The following is an 11,343-nucleotide window of genomic DNA, read 5'->3' on the forward strand; positions in this document are numbered from 1 at the left end:
CATCACAATCAGAATGTGAACATGAGGAATATTAAATTACAAGGTGTATTTAACGCAGCATTAGTTTGGTTTGATAGAAAACACTGAAAATATTTTTTTAAATACTATGTTTTGTTTCAGCAGCAAAACTGGGACTGCAATCATTATTGAAACCAGAGTTTAAGATTGAACAATTATGTGACTAATGTTGTTGAAATGTGATTCCAATGTGTATGATATTGCATGCAAATGAATCATTTGGTGTGATTCAGAGAAAGGCCATGTGAAATACGGTGAATGTGAAGTGCGGCAGCACCCTCTGTCACAAAAGCCAGTCGTTACAGCACCCCTTGTAAAATATTTTTTTTAAAGAAAAAAGAACAAAAAACTAGTAGTTTTAGGGTTAGGGTCATTTATTCATTTATCTCAGAAATATGTGACTTTAGAAGATGTAATATTAAAATATATAACAAAGGTCCCTTATCACAAGGAGTCACATGTTTTATTTGGCAGATGGAACATCAAAGGGATTTGTGTCTCCTCCTTGAGTTTACAAAGTTGTAATAAATAAATACAATTCCAGAATAATGGTTACTTTTCTTTAAATATCTCCTTGCATTGTGGGTGAATTACATTTTACGGGAGACACCAGTATTTGAAAACTATGAATATTTGAGAAATTTTTCAGTGTTTTAATGTTTTTCTTGTTTTGAGTTTCCCTGTCCATAAAGGCCAGCAGAGTGAATGCAGGTAGAGCAACATCTGCTGCTGTGAGAAAAGAAAAACACGATGGCATGTTACTGAGATTTTTTTAACAAGGGCAGCACATTATTCATATGAAGTTGCAAGCAAAAAAAAGTGCTGAATGGGTTTTTTTTTTATGTTTATATGTTATTTATACTCTAAATGTACAGATACTAGTAAAATTTGACCTTACTGAACTTACACCTCAAATGAAAACCACACAGTCCATAATTCCGTAATTCTGAAGCATCTTTAAAAAAAAGTCTCATCACCAATATTTCTGTCGTTATCTGTCCTTTCTCTCTCACTGTTTTTCTCTAGCAGATGAATATTGTCTTCTGTCTTCTACAGCTTAGCCCAGAGTCATACTCGGGCACAAGGTGAGACTCATTGTGAGTAAGAGCTATTTAATGGTGGCATTGCGAGCAAAGCAACAGCAGACATCACCTGGCAATTTGTAACAATCTAAGGTAAATAAGCATTTCATTACATTAAAAATTGGGCTACCAACTAATTTATTTCCACCAGTTATCAAAGCAGAATCAGAACCCATCACCAAGATCCTGTCACCAGGTATAAACGTATATATATATATATACATATATATTAGGGGTGCAACAATACTCGTATCGATATTGAACCGTTCGATACAGTGCTTTTGGTTCGGTACGCATATATATCGAACAATACAAATTTTTTAATTTATTCTATCAACTTTTCTTCTGACGATGCTGTCTGTGTTGAGCGCTCAGTGAATCTGCATTTGACTACTCCACCTAGGCTGCACTGTCGAGCGCAGATCCACTGAGCGCCACCTACATGCATTCAGTCAAGCTAGCGAGACAGAAGTTAAGCTCATTGCAACATGGCAAGTTGAACCTCCTCCACTGTCATTGAAATCTGGCGTTTGGAACTCTTTTGGCTTTCGTGTGAAGTATGACCCTGATGGTAAGTGCGTTGTGGACAAAACTACAACAGTATGTCGGATGTGTCACGCCATGGTTAATTACATCGGTGGGAACACAACAAATATGAATGCACATTTATGTCAATATCACCCTAGTGCAAAGACAAGTGAAGGCAGACAAAAACAACAACAAACGCACATGCTACAAACTTTGCCAGAGTCATTTAGACAGCCTTTAGCGCATGATTGTAAGAGGGCAAAAGAAATCGACTGGGCAATTGCTACTTTTATTGCTGTCGACATGTGACCCTTTTTTGTTGCAGAAAACACCGGGTTTCAGGAAATGCTGAGAGTACTTGAGCCCCGTTACAGTATTCCTTCACGAACCTATTTCACCGATACCGCAGTTCCTGCTTTGTACATGGAGACAAAAGCTAAATTAGAGACGGCAGTGTCAGCAGCAGCCGCTGTTGCTCTGACCTCAGACGGCTGGACGTCAAAAGCTACACAGAGCTACCTCACTGTCACCGCACATTACATTGATCCAGAATGGCAGATGAAAAACTGTGTTTTGCAGACACGCCTGGTCGAAAGTCAAGCCACTGACGACTTAGCCAAAGGTCTCTCTGAAGCTGTGGAAGACTGGAAGTTAGTGCGACCAAATGTGACAATACCTGTAACTACTGACAATGCTAAGAACATAGTTAATGCCGTCACAGCTGCTGGACTGGGGCCACAAATCAGATGTTTTGCACATACTATTAATATAGCTGCTCAGAAAGGAATGGCAGTGCAGAAGGTTTCCCATCTCCTGGCAAAGATGAGAAGAATTGTCTCCTTCTTTCACAGAAGCACAACATGATGTAATGTGTTTAAGAAAAAACAGCAACTGTTGCAGCTTAGTGAAAAAAAACTGATTCAAGATGTTCCAACTAGGTGGAACTCCTCTCATGATATGATGGAAAGATACAGGGAGTGCAGAATTATTAGGCAAATGAGTATTTTGTCCACATCATCCTCTTCATGCATGTTGTCTTACTCCAAGCTGTATAGGCTCGAAAGCCTACTACCAATTAAGCATATTAGGTGATGTGCATCTCTGTAATGAGAAGGGTGTGGTCTAATGACATCAACACCCTATATCAGGTGTGCATAATTATTAGGTAACTTCCTTTCCTTTGGCAAAATGGGTCAAAAGAAAAGGACTTGACAGGCTCAGAAAAGTCAAAAATAGTGAGATATCTTGCAGAGGGATGCAGCAGTCTTAAAATTGCAAAGCTTCTGAAGCGTGATCATCGAACAATCAAGCGTTTCATTCAAAATAGTCAACAGGGTCACAAGAAGCGTGTGGAAAACCAAGGCGCAAAAATAACTGCCCATGAACTGAGAAAAGTCAAGCGTGCAGCTGCCAAGATGCCACTTGCCACCAGTTTGGCCATATTTCAGAGCTGCAACATCACTGGAGTGCCCAAAAGCACAAGGTGTGCAATACTCAGAGACATGGCCAAGGTAAGAAAGGCTGAAAGACGACCACCACTGAACAAGACACACAAGCTGAAACGTCAAGACTGGGCCAAGAAATATCTCAAGACTGATTTTTCTAAGGTTTTATGGACTGATGAAATGAGAGTGAGTCTTGATGGGCCAGATGGATGGGCCCGTGGCTGGATTGGTAAAGGGCAGAGAGCTCCAGTCCGACTCAGACGCCAGCAAGGTGGAGGTGGAGTACTGGTTTGGGCTGGTATCATCAAAGATGAGCTTGTGGGGCCTTTTCGGGTTGAGGATGGAGTCAAGCTCAACTCCCAGTCCTACTGCCAGTTTCTGGAAGACACCTTCTTCAAGCAGTGGTACAGGAAGAAGTCTGCATCCTTCAAGAAAAACATGATTTTCATGCAGGACAATGCTCCATCACACGCGTCCAAGTACTCCACAGCGTGGCTGGCAAGAAAGGGTATAAAAGAAGAAAACTAATGACATGGCCTCCTTGTTCACCTGATCTGAACCCCATTGAGAACCTGTGGTCCATCATCAAATGTGAGATTTACAAGGAGGGAAAACAGTACACCTCTGAACAGTGTCTGGGAGGCTGTGGTTGCTGCTGCACGCAATGTTGATGGTGAACAGATCAAAACACTGACAGAATCCATGGATGGCAGGCTTTTGAGTGTCCTTGCAAAGAAAGGTGGCTATATTGGTCGCTGATTTGTTTTTGTTTTTTTTTTTGAATGTCAGAAATGTATATTTGTGAATGTGGAGATGTTATATTGGTTTCACTGGTAAAAATAAATCATTGAAATGGGTATATATTTGTTTTTTGTTAAGTTGCCTAATAATTATGCACAGTAATAGTCACCTGCACACACAGATATCCCCCTAAAATAGCTAAAACTAAAAACAAACTGAAAACTACTTCCAGAAACATTCAGCTTTGATATTAATGAGTTTTTTGGGTTCATTGAGAACATGGTTGTTGTTCAATAATTAAATTATTCCTCAAAAATACAACTTGCCTAATAATTCTGCACTCCCTGTACCTTGAACAGCAAGCTGCAGTGTATGCTGCTATGGCCGACAGTACTGTGAAGAAGAATATGAAGAACATTCAGAATCTAACTCAGGAAGAACATGCACTGGCTGAAAATCTTGTTACAGTCATGAAAACCCTAAAAACTGTGACAGTCATGATGTGTGAAGCGTCATCTCCAACAGTATCCATGATCCTGCCACTTAAAATGAACATCCTGAACTCTATGGCGCAGTCTGATGATGACAGCCCAGCAGTGAGAGATGTAAAAAAAACATCAGGGAGGACCTGGAGCAGAGATACGCTGATCCTGCCCTTCAGAATTACCCACACAAGTGCACAGCTTTAGATCCTCGATTCAAGTCCCTGCAACACTTGAATGATGTCACTCAGCTGAGAGTCTATGGAGCACTCAGCAGAGAACTTGTCCTGAACATTGAACAAGTAGGTTTTCTTTTTTTTATTTTTTAAATTTTATTTTGCTACTGCTTGATTTATAAATATTAGTTAAACAAATACAATTAACAGTTTGGTTGTTTATATTTCCTCAGGACCAAGCCGCTGGCACCACAGAAACTGCGACCTCCGCAGAGACTCAAGCAGCAAACTCTTCAGATTCACCATCAGCATCTCCACCAGAGAAAAAGTCAGCCATGAAGGAGTTGTTTGGAGAACTGTTCATGGCACAGGAGCCAAGGACCAGGTCTGCAGCCGAAGTGGTAGAGGAGGAAATTAACTTGTACAGGTTAGCAGACTGCATTCCCACAGATGATAACCCACTGAGATGGTGGAAGGAACATCACAGCTTGTACCCTCATCTTTCTAAGTTGGCACAGTGTTACTTGGTTGTACCTGGAACCTCTGTCCCAAGTGAGAGGGTGTTTTCCACAGCAGGTGACATTGTCACAGCAAGCAGATCTGTACTGTCAGCAGAACATGTGGACATCCTAATTTTTCTGAAAAAGAACATGGAAATTGAGTAAACTATGTTTTGGTTTGTATTTAACAGGACCTTTTATTTAAGTTGTTTATGCTGTATATGCAGCTAAGTGCTAGCACTCCAGAAGATGAGTGTTAGGGGAGGTCCATTAAAGAATGATTCATTTTATGGGGACCTGATTTGTTATATATGCTACTGAGAATATACCCCAGAAGAAGGGTATAGAATAGCTTTTATTTGTATTTATTTTATTTATTTTTTATTCTTTACATGGTGGTTTTTTTGTTTTACATGATGCCAAGTCTGCACAACAGAAAATATGTGAAGTATAGCTTTACCAGATTTAAGTTTTCATGTGTTTTCTGTACACCATAGAACATGGTTCTAAAAAAAATTTCATGTCAGGGATTGGGTGTGTTTGTTTTATATTCTGCCAAGAATAGAAAATACAGTCACCTCACAGTGTGAGGTAAGGTCCATCAGAGAGTAGTTCATTTTATGGGGACCTGATATGTTCAACATGCTCCTGAGAATTTACCCCAGAGGAAGGGTATAGCATAGCTTTTATTTTGGAAAAGGACATTTCTTTGTAATAAACTCGTTTCCAAACTCTTTTATTCTTTTATTATTTTGTTGTTTCAGCAACATTTAATTTAAAAACTGTATTTTTGAGTTAAAAGAAATATTTATAATCTTAATAAATTACAAATTAAAAAAGGCATGAACATTTTTTTTGTATCGAAAAAATATCGAACCGTGACACCAAAGTATTGAACCGAACCGAACCGTGAATTTTGTGTATCGTTGCACCCCTAATATATATATATATACATATATATATATTGTGTGTATGTGAGGGGGAACACCAATAAAAGACGCCGCCATCCAATACACATTCTGCAAAAAAAAGCAATAAGAATCATAAATAAAACCACTTCAAGAGGACCATCAAATCCACTTTTTATTAAATATATTCTTAAAATTAAGTTTTTCATTGACCTCAGAGCTCCAAAATCAATGTATAAAGCAGCAAACAAATTTTTGCCCCACAATATTCAAAACCTGTTCGAAATAAGACCGGATACTCATGACCTGAGAGGAATCCTTATGTTCAGCAAGCCTTTAGTAAGGACTAATGTAAAATATTACAGCATTACAGTCAGAGGAGTTAGTGTGTGGAACACCTGTAGTGATGAATTTAAGAAAAGTACTTAGTTAAAAACAATACATTGCATGTGTCATGGTCTCCGTGTCTCCTTGGTTGACCTAATTTCAGGCTAAATGCTGTTTTTGTTTTTGTCTCTATCTCTCAGGTCTGCCTGGCCGGAGCTCAGCTGGGCTCCCGCCCTTGGCCCATGCACCTGTTGTAATCAGGCTGTGAATCTGCCTGATTACCTGAGCTGCTATTTAAGATGGTGGCTTAGAATGCTTCTTTGCTGGATTGTTGAGTAACTCTCGTCAGTACAGCTCTATTAGTCTCTGTTTGCCGTTTAAAGTTCTAGTCTGTTCTTACTGTGTTTCCTTGTATATAGATTCCTGGACCCATCCCTGTTTCCTGATTTGTTCCCCTGAGTCTGGCAGTGAGGTGTGGAGAGGATGTGAGCGTGAGTGCTGAAGAGGATTGTGAAAGTGGAGAGTGAAGAGTAGGCGTGTGGAGTGTGTTTTAGTCCCGTTTTCCTTCCATCCCTGGATCCCTGGAAACTCCAGTCCCGTGCACTGTATATAGTTTCATGTGGTGTGATTATACACTGGCTTGCAAAAGTATTCGGCCCCCTTGAACTTTTCCACATTTTGTCACATTACAGCCACAAACATGAATCAATTTTATTGGAATTCCATGTGAAAGACCAATACAAAGTGGTGTACACGTGAGAAGTGGAACGAAAATCATACATGATTCCAAACATTTTTTACAAATAAATAACTGAAAAGTGGGGTGTGCGTAATTATTCAGCCCCCTTTGGTCTGAGTGCAGTCAGTTGCCCATAGACATTGCCTGATGAGTGCTAATGACTAAATAGAGTGCACCTGTGTGTAATCTAAAGTCAGTATAAATACAGCTGCTCTGTGACGGCCTCAGAGGTTGTCTAAGAGAATATTGGGAGCAACAACACCATGAAGTCCAAAGAACACACCAGACAGGTCAGGGATAAAGTTATTGAGAAATTTAAAGCAGGCTTAGGCTACAAAAAGATTTCCCAAGCCTTGAACATCCCACGGAGCACTGTTCAAGCGATCATTCAGAAATGGAAGGAGTATGGCACAACTGTAAACCTACCAAGGCAAGGCCGTCCACCTAAACTCACAGGCCGAACAAGGAGAGCGCTGATCAGAAATGCAGCCAAGAGGCCCATGCTGGAGCTGTTTTGCAAAGAAGAATGGGCAAGAATTTCAGTCTCTAGATGTGCAAAGCTAGTAGAGACATACCCTAAAAGACTGGCAGCTGTAATTGCAGCAAAAGGTGGTTCTACAAAGTATTGACTCAGGGGGCTGAATAATTACGCACACCCCACTTTGCAGTTATTTATTTGTAAAAAATGTTTGGAATCATGTATGATTTTTGTTCCACGTTGCATTGGTCTTTCACGGAAAATTCCAATAAAATTGATTCCTGTTTGTGGCTGTAATGTCACAAAATGTGGGAAAGTTCAAGGGGGCCGAATACTTTTGCAAGCCACTGTAAATAAACTGTGTTAATCACAGGGGTGTTTAGCTAATGTGTAAAAATGTAGTTTGCTGTTTTGGTTTGTGAGCTTAAATTGTTTTCTGTGTGTATTGCATGTGAGTATTGACTTGTACATAGTTAAACATGTATATTGTCGGATTATATAATGTCATATTCTGAATATTGAGTTGCAAATATTGTAATCTAAAATAAGGAGGCAGGAACAAAAAAAGTGTAAACTTCATCCTAATCTTTTTCGAGCGCAAACATTGTGTAAATATAGAAATAGTCATGAAAACTTGATGATGTTTTTAGGTTTTTTCTCTTGTTATTTTAGTTATATTTAAATGTTCAAAATAAACTATTCTATTCTATTGTACACATTCCAATGCTAACACATCTCACTAAATTACATAAAGCTTGTATACTTACTCCCAAACATTTGTGTTAGATAAAACTGCCATGAAACAATACATATGTGGAAAAAATCCTTGCTTCAGTACAAAGTATAGGAAAAAAATTCTTCATTTCATTACATCAAAAATAATATATTTTCCACACTATAAAGCGCACTAAAAATCTCAAAAATCGATAGTGTGCCTTATAATTCAGTGCGCTTTATGTATGAATTTTGGTTGTGCTTACTGATCTCGAACAGATTTATGTGGTACACAGCACTCAAAAATCTCTCAAAAAATGTTTTAGTACGACTTTGGTAAGCTACAGCAGCACCGCTTGATGGATTGTCAGAGTATTACGGCTGCCCTAGTCAGGAGCCTTGTGGAGTAATCTGGGTCCAAAAGTCAGTCGTCTTCAGGTCCCAAAGTCAAATGAACACTGCAGCATCACTGAGAGTTAAAAACTGTCTAAATTCTTTCATCTTTGATAAAATGATCAGTGTTGCTGCTTTACCACTCTATTTAAAGTATACAAAATTACATACATATAAAAGAGGAAAATCAAGCATCTGAGTCCATCAAACCACTTATTAAACTTACAGTTTCAATACATCCCAGGGGAAAACTTTCCCAATTTTCAGGTCCACTGTTCTTCTTGTCCGTAGATCTTTAATGATATGTTTACTCACCACATCACTACTTATCATCCTTTGTTCTATCACTCCTTTGGTACGGGTTTTCCAAATATGTGTGTTTATTACACACATTACTAACCAAAAGAGTCTCCTTTTGTCCTCACCCATTTTTTCTTTAAACAAACCATATTTAACTGCTTTAATGTTAACATCAACATCATAACCAATTTCTGTCATCTTCTGCCTTATCTCAGTTGTCCTATAACAGTCCAATAGAAGATGTTCTAAGGTCTTATCTTCATTACAATCTATCATAGGACATTTCTTTGTGGTAACAAAACAACTCCACTGAACCACTGCCCTCACGGGGAGGTGCCCGAGCGAGATGAGCCATACCACATCTCTCATGTTTTTGGATAACAATTTGTCTTGTATATTCTTAACTATCGAAAGATTCTCGTTTTTATCTATGTACTTATACTGAATTAAACCTTCATTTTTAATTTCATTAATTTTTTTATAAATATTTTTCGTATTATCTTGGAGAATATTTAGACTATAATGTTCCCATTGACTTGATAAATCTCCAAACATGAGTCTGTGGTATGGTACGCCTGCTCTGGCCCTGCCTCTTTTTTTTTGTTCCACAATTCCTCCTTCCCTCTAACCCACGGGGCACCCCGAGAAATTGCGCTGTGAGTATTTTTAATAAACAGGATTCGCAAAACAATCTCTAAGTCTGGGGCTCCCAATCCCCCGTGCTTCCTACCCTTGTATATAAATTTCCTCTTAGTCACCTCACGATTGGATCCCCAGATAAATTTAATGCACATTTTACTTATTTTAATTATGTTTTTTCTCGGAGGAGGAAGTATTGTGGCAAGTATCCAGGAAGTTATAAGCTTTCATTACTTGCCATAAATAGAAATGGGAGACAGAGTCAAAAGCCCTCCTTTGGTCTAAGCCTAGGATGCAGAGCTCTGAATCCTTTCCATTATGAATAATTTCTCTTAACATGCATAAATTATCCCACATCAGTCGTCCCTTAATTGCACATGTTTGTTCATTTTCAATGATACTATCTAATACATCCTCTAGTCTGGTCATAATTATTTTAGCAAAAATTTTATAATCTACATTCATTATTGTTAATTGTCTATAATTATTAATGTCTTCTCTATCACCTTTCTTACATAATAAACACATAACTCCTTCATAAAACGATTTACCCATTGTTCCTCTTTCTATTCCTTCGTTATAATACTGAGTTAATAATTCAGCCAGTTCTTTACTCACAAGTTTGTAAAATTCAGAGGGGAGTCCATCCAAACCAGGTGTTTTATCGGTGCTAAGTTGATTAATTACTGACTCCACTTCCTCGCTTTTAATTTTTCCAGCCAAGGTTTCATAAATGACAGTATCTAATGGTTCAACCTCACTCAGAAAATTATTAACAGTGTCACTGTTTGTAGTTGTGGATGAAAACATCTCCGAACAATAGTCCCTAATAACTTGTCTTTTTCCTTCTTCTTTAAAAACTGACTTTACGTGTTTATCCTTAATTGAGACAATGAAATCATTTCTACGTTTCTTTTAATTATTTAGAATCATATAATCGCTGTTCCCGTGAAATTCAGTACGTCTCAACATATTAAATAAAACTTCTCTATTGACTCGATCAATGCTCTCCTGAAGAGACGTCATTTGATTTTCCTCCTCTTCTTGTTTCTCCTTCTTATTCCTTAAATATATATATCTACTTACATCTTCATTATATTTTATATTCTTTGCATGATTTAATTCTCTCGCTTTAAATTTAAAAAATTTATACATACGTCGTTTAAGAAGTTCCCAAAGTTCAGAGAAGGAGGCAGTAAAAATCTTAAGATGTAATATTTTCTTAATTTCAGATTTAACTTCGGGCAAAAGCAACCCGTCTGCTAACAAAGATCTATTCAATTTCCAATAGTTCAAACATTCGTGGGAGCAACACGATACTGTTACCATAACCACCATGTGATCAGAAAAGTCTGTTAAGAGTGTGTCATATTTAAGGCTTTGAAGATTAGATGATATGTAAAATCTATCAATCCTTGTTTTGGTTAATGAGTCGAATCTAGTGTAATGTATGGTACGAGGACTCAAGATTCTGTACAGATCATGAAGTGCTGCTTCCTTACAAGTTTTGACCAACAATTAACTTTCTCGCAATTCTCTAAACTCAACATTAGATATTCTGTCAGTTGCTTCAGTAACAATATAAAAATCTCCACATAGAATATTATTAAAACCAATCTCTAACAAATACTTCAGTTTTTTCAATAATTGCATCTTTTTCGCTCGATTGGGTGGATTATATACATTAATAATAACCTTTGCCTGTAATAACAGCAATCAACAAGGAGGAGTCGTCCCGGTATTAGCCTATGTCTCTTCTTTTGATTATATTTACCGTATCTTTTTTGAAGAAAATACCCACTCCCTCAGAGCTGTCTTCCCCTATTCCCGCCGATATTATTGAATGACCAGTGTTCCACATTTTATTTAATTC

The sequence above is a fragment of the Oreochromis aureus genome, linkage group 3 (genome assembly GCF_013358895.1).
Source record: "Oreochromis aureus strain Israel breed Guangdong linkage group 3, ZZ_aureus, whole genome shotgun sequence".
NCBI lineage: Eukaryota > Metazoa > Chordata > Actinopteri > Cichliformes > Cichlidae > Oreochromis > Oreochromis aureus.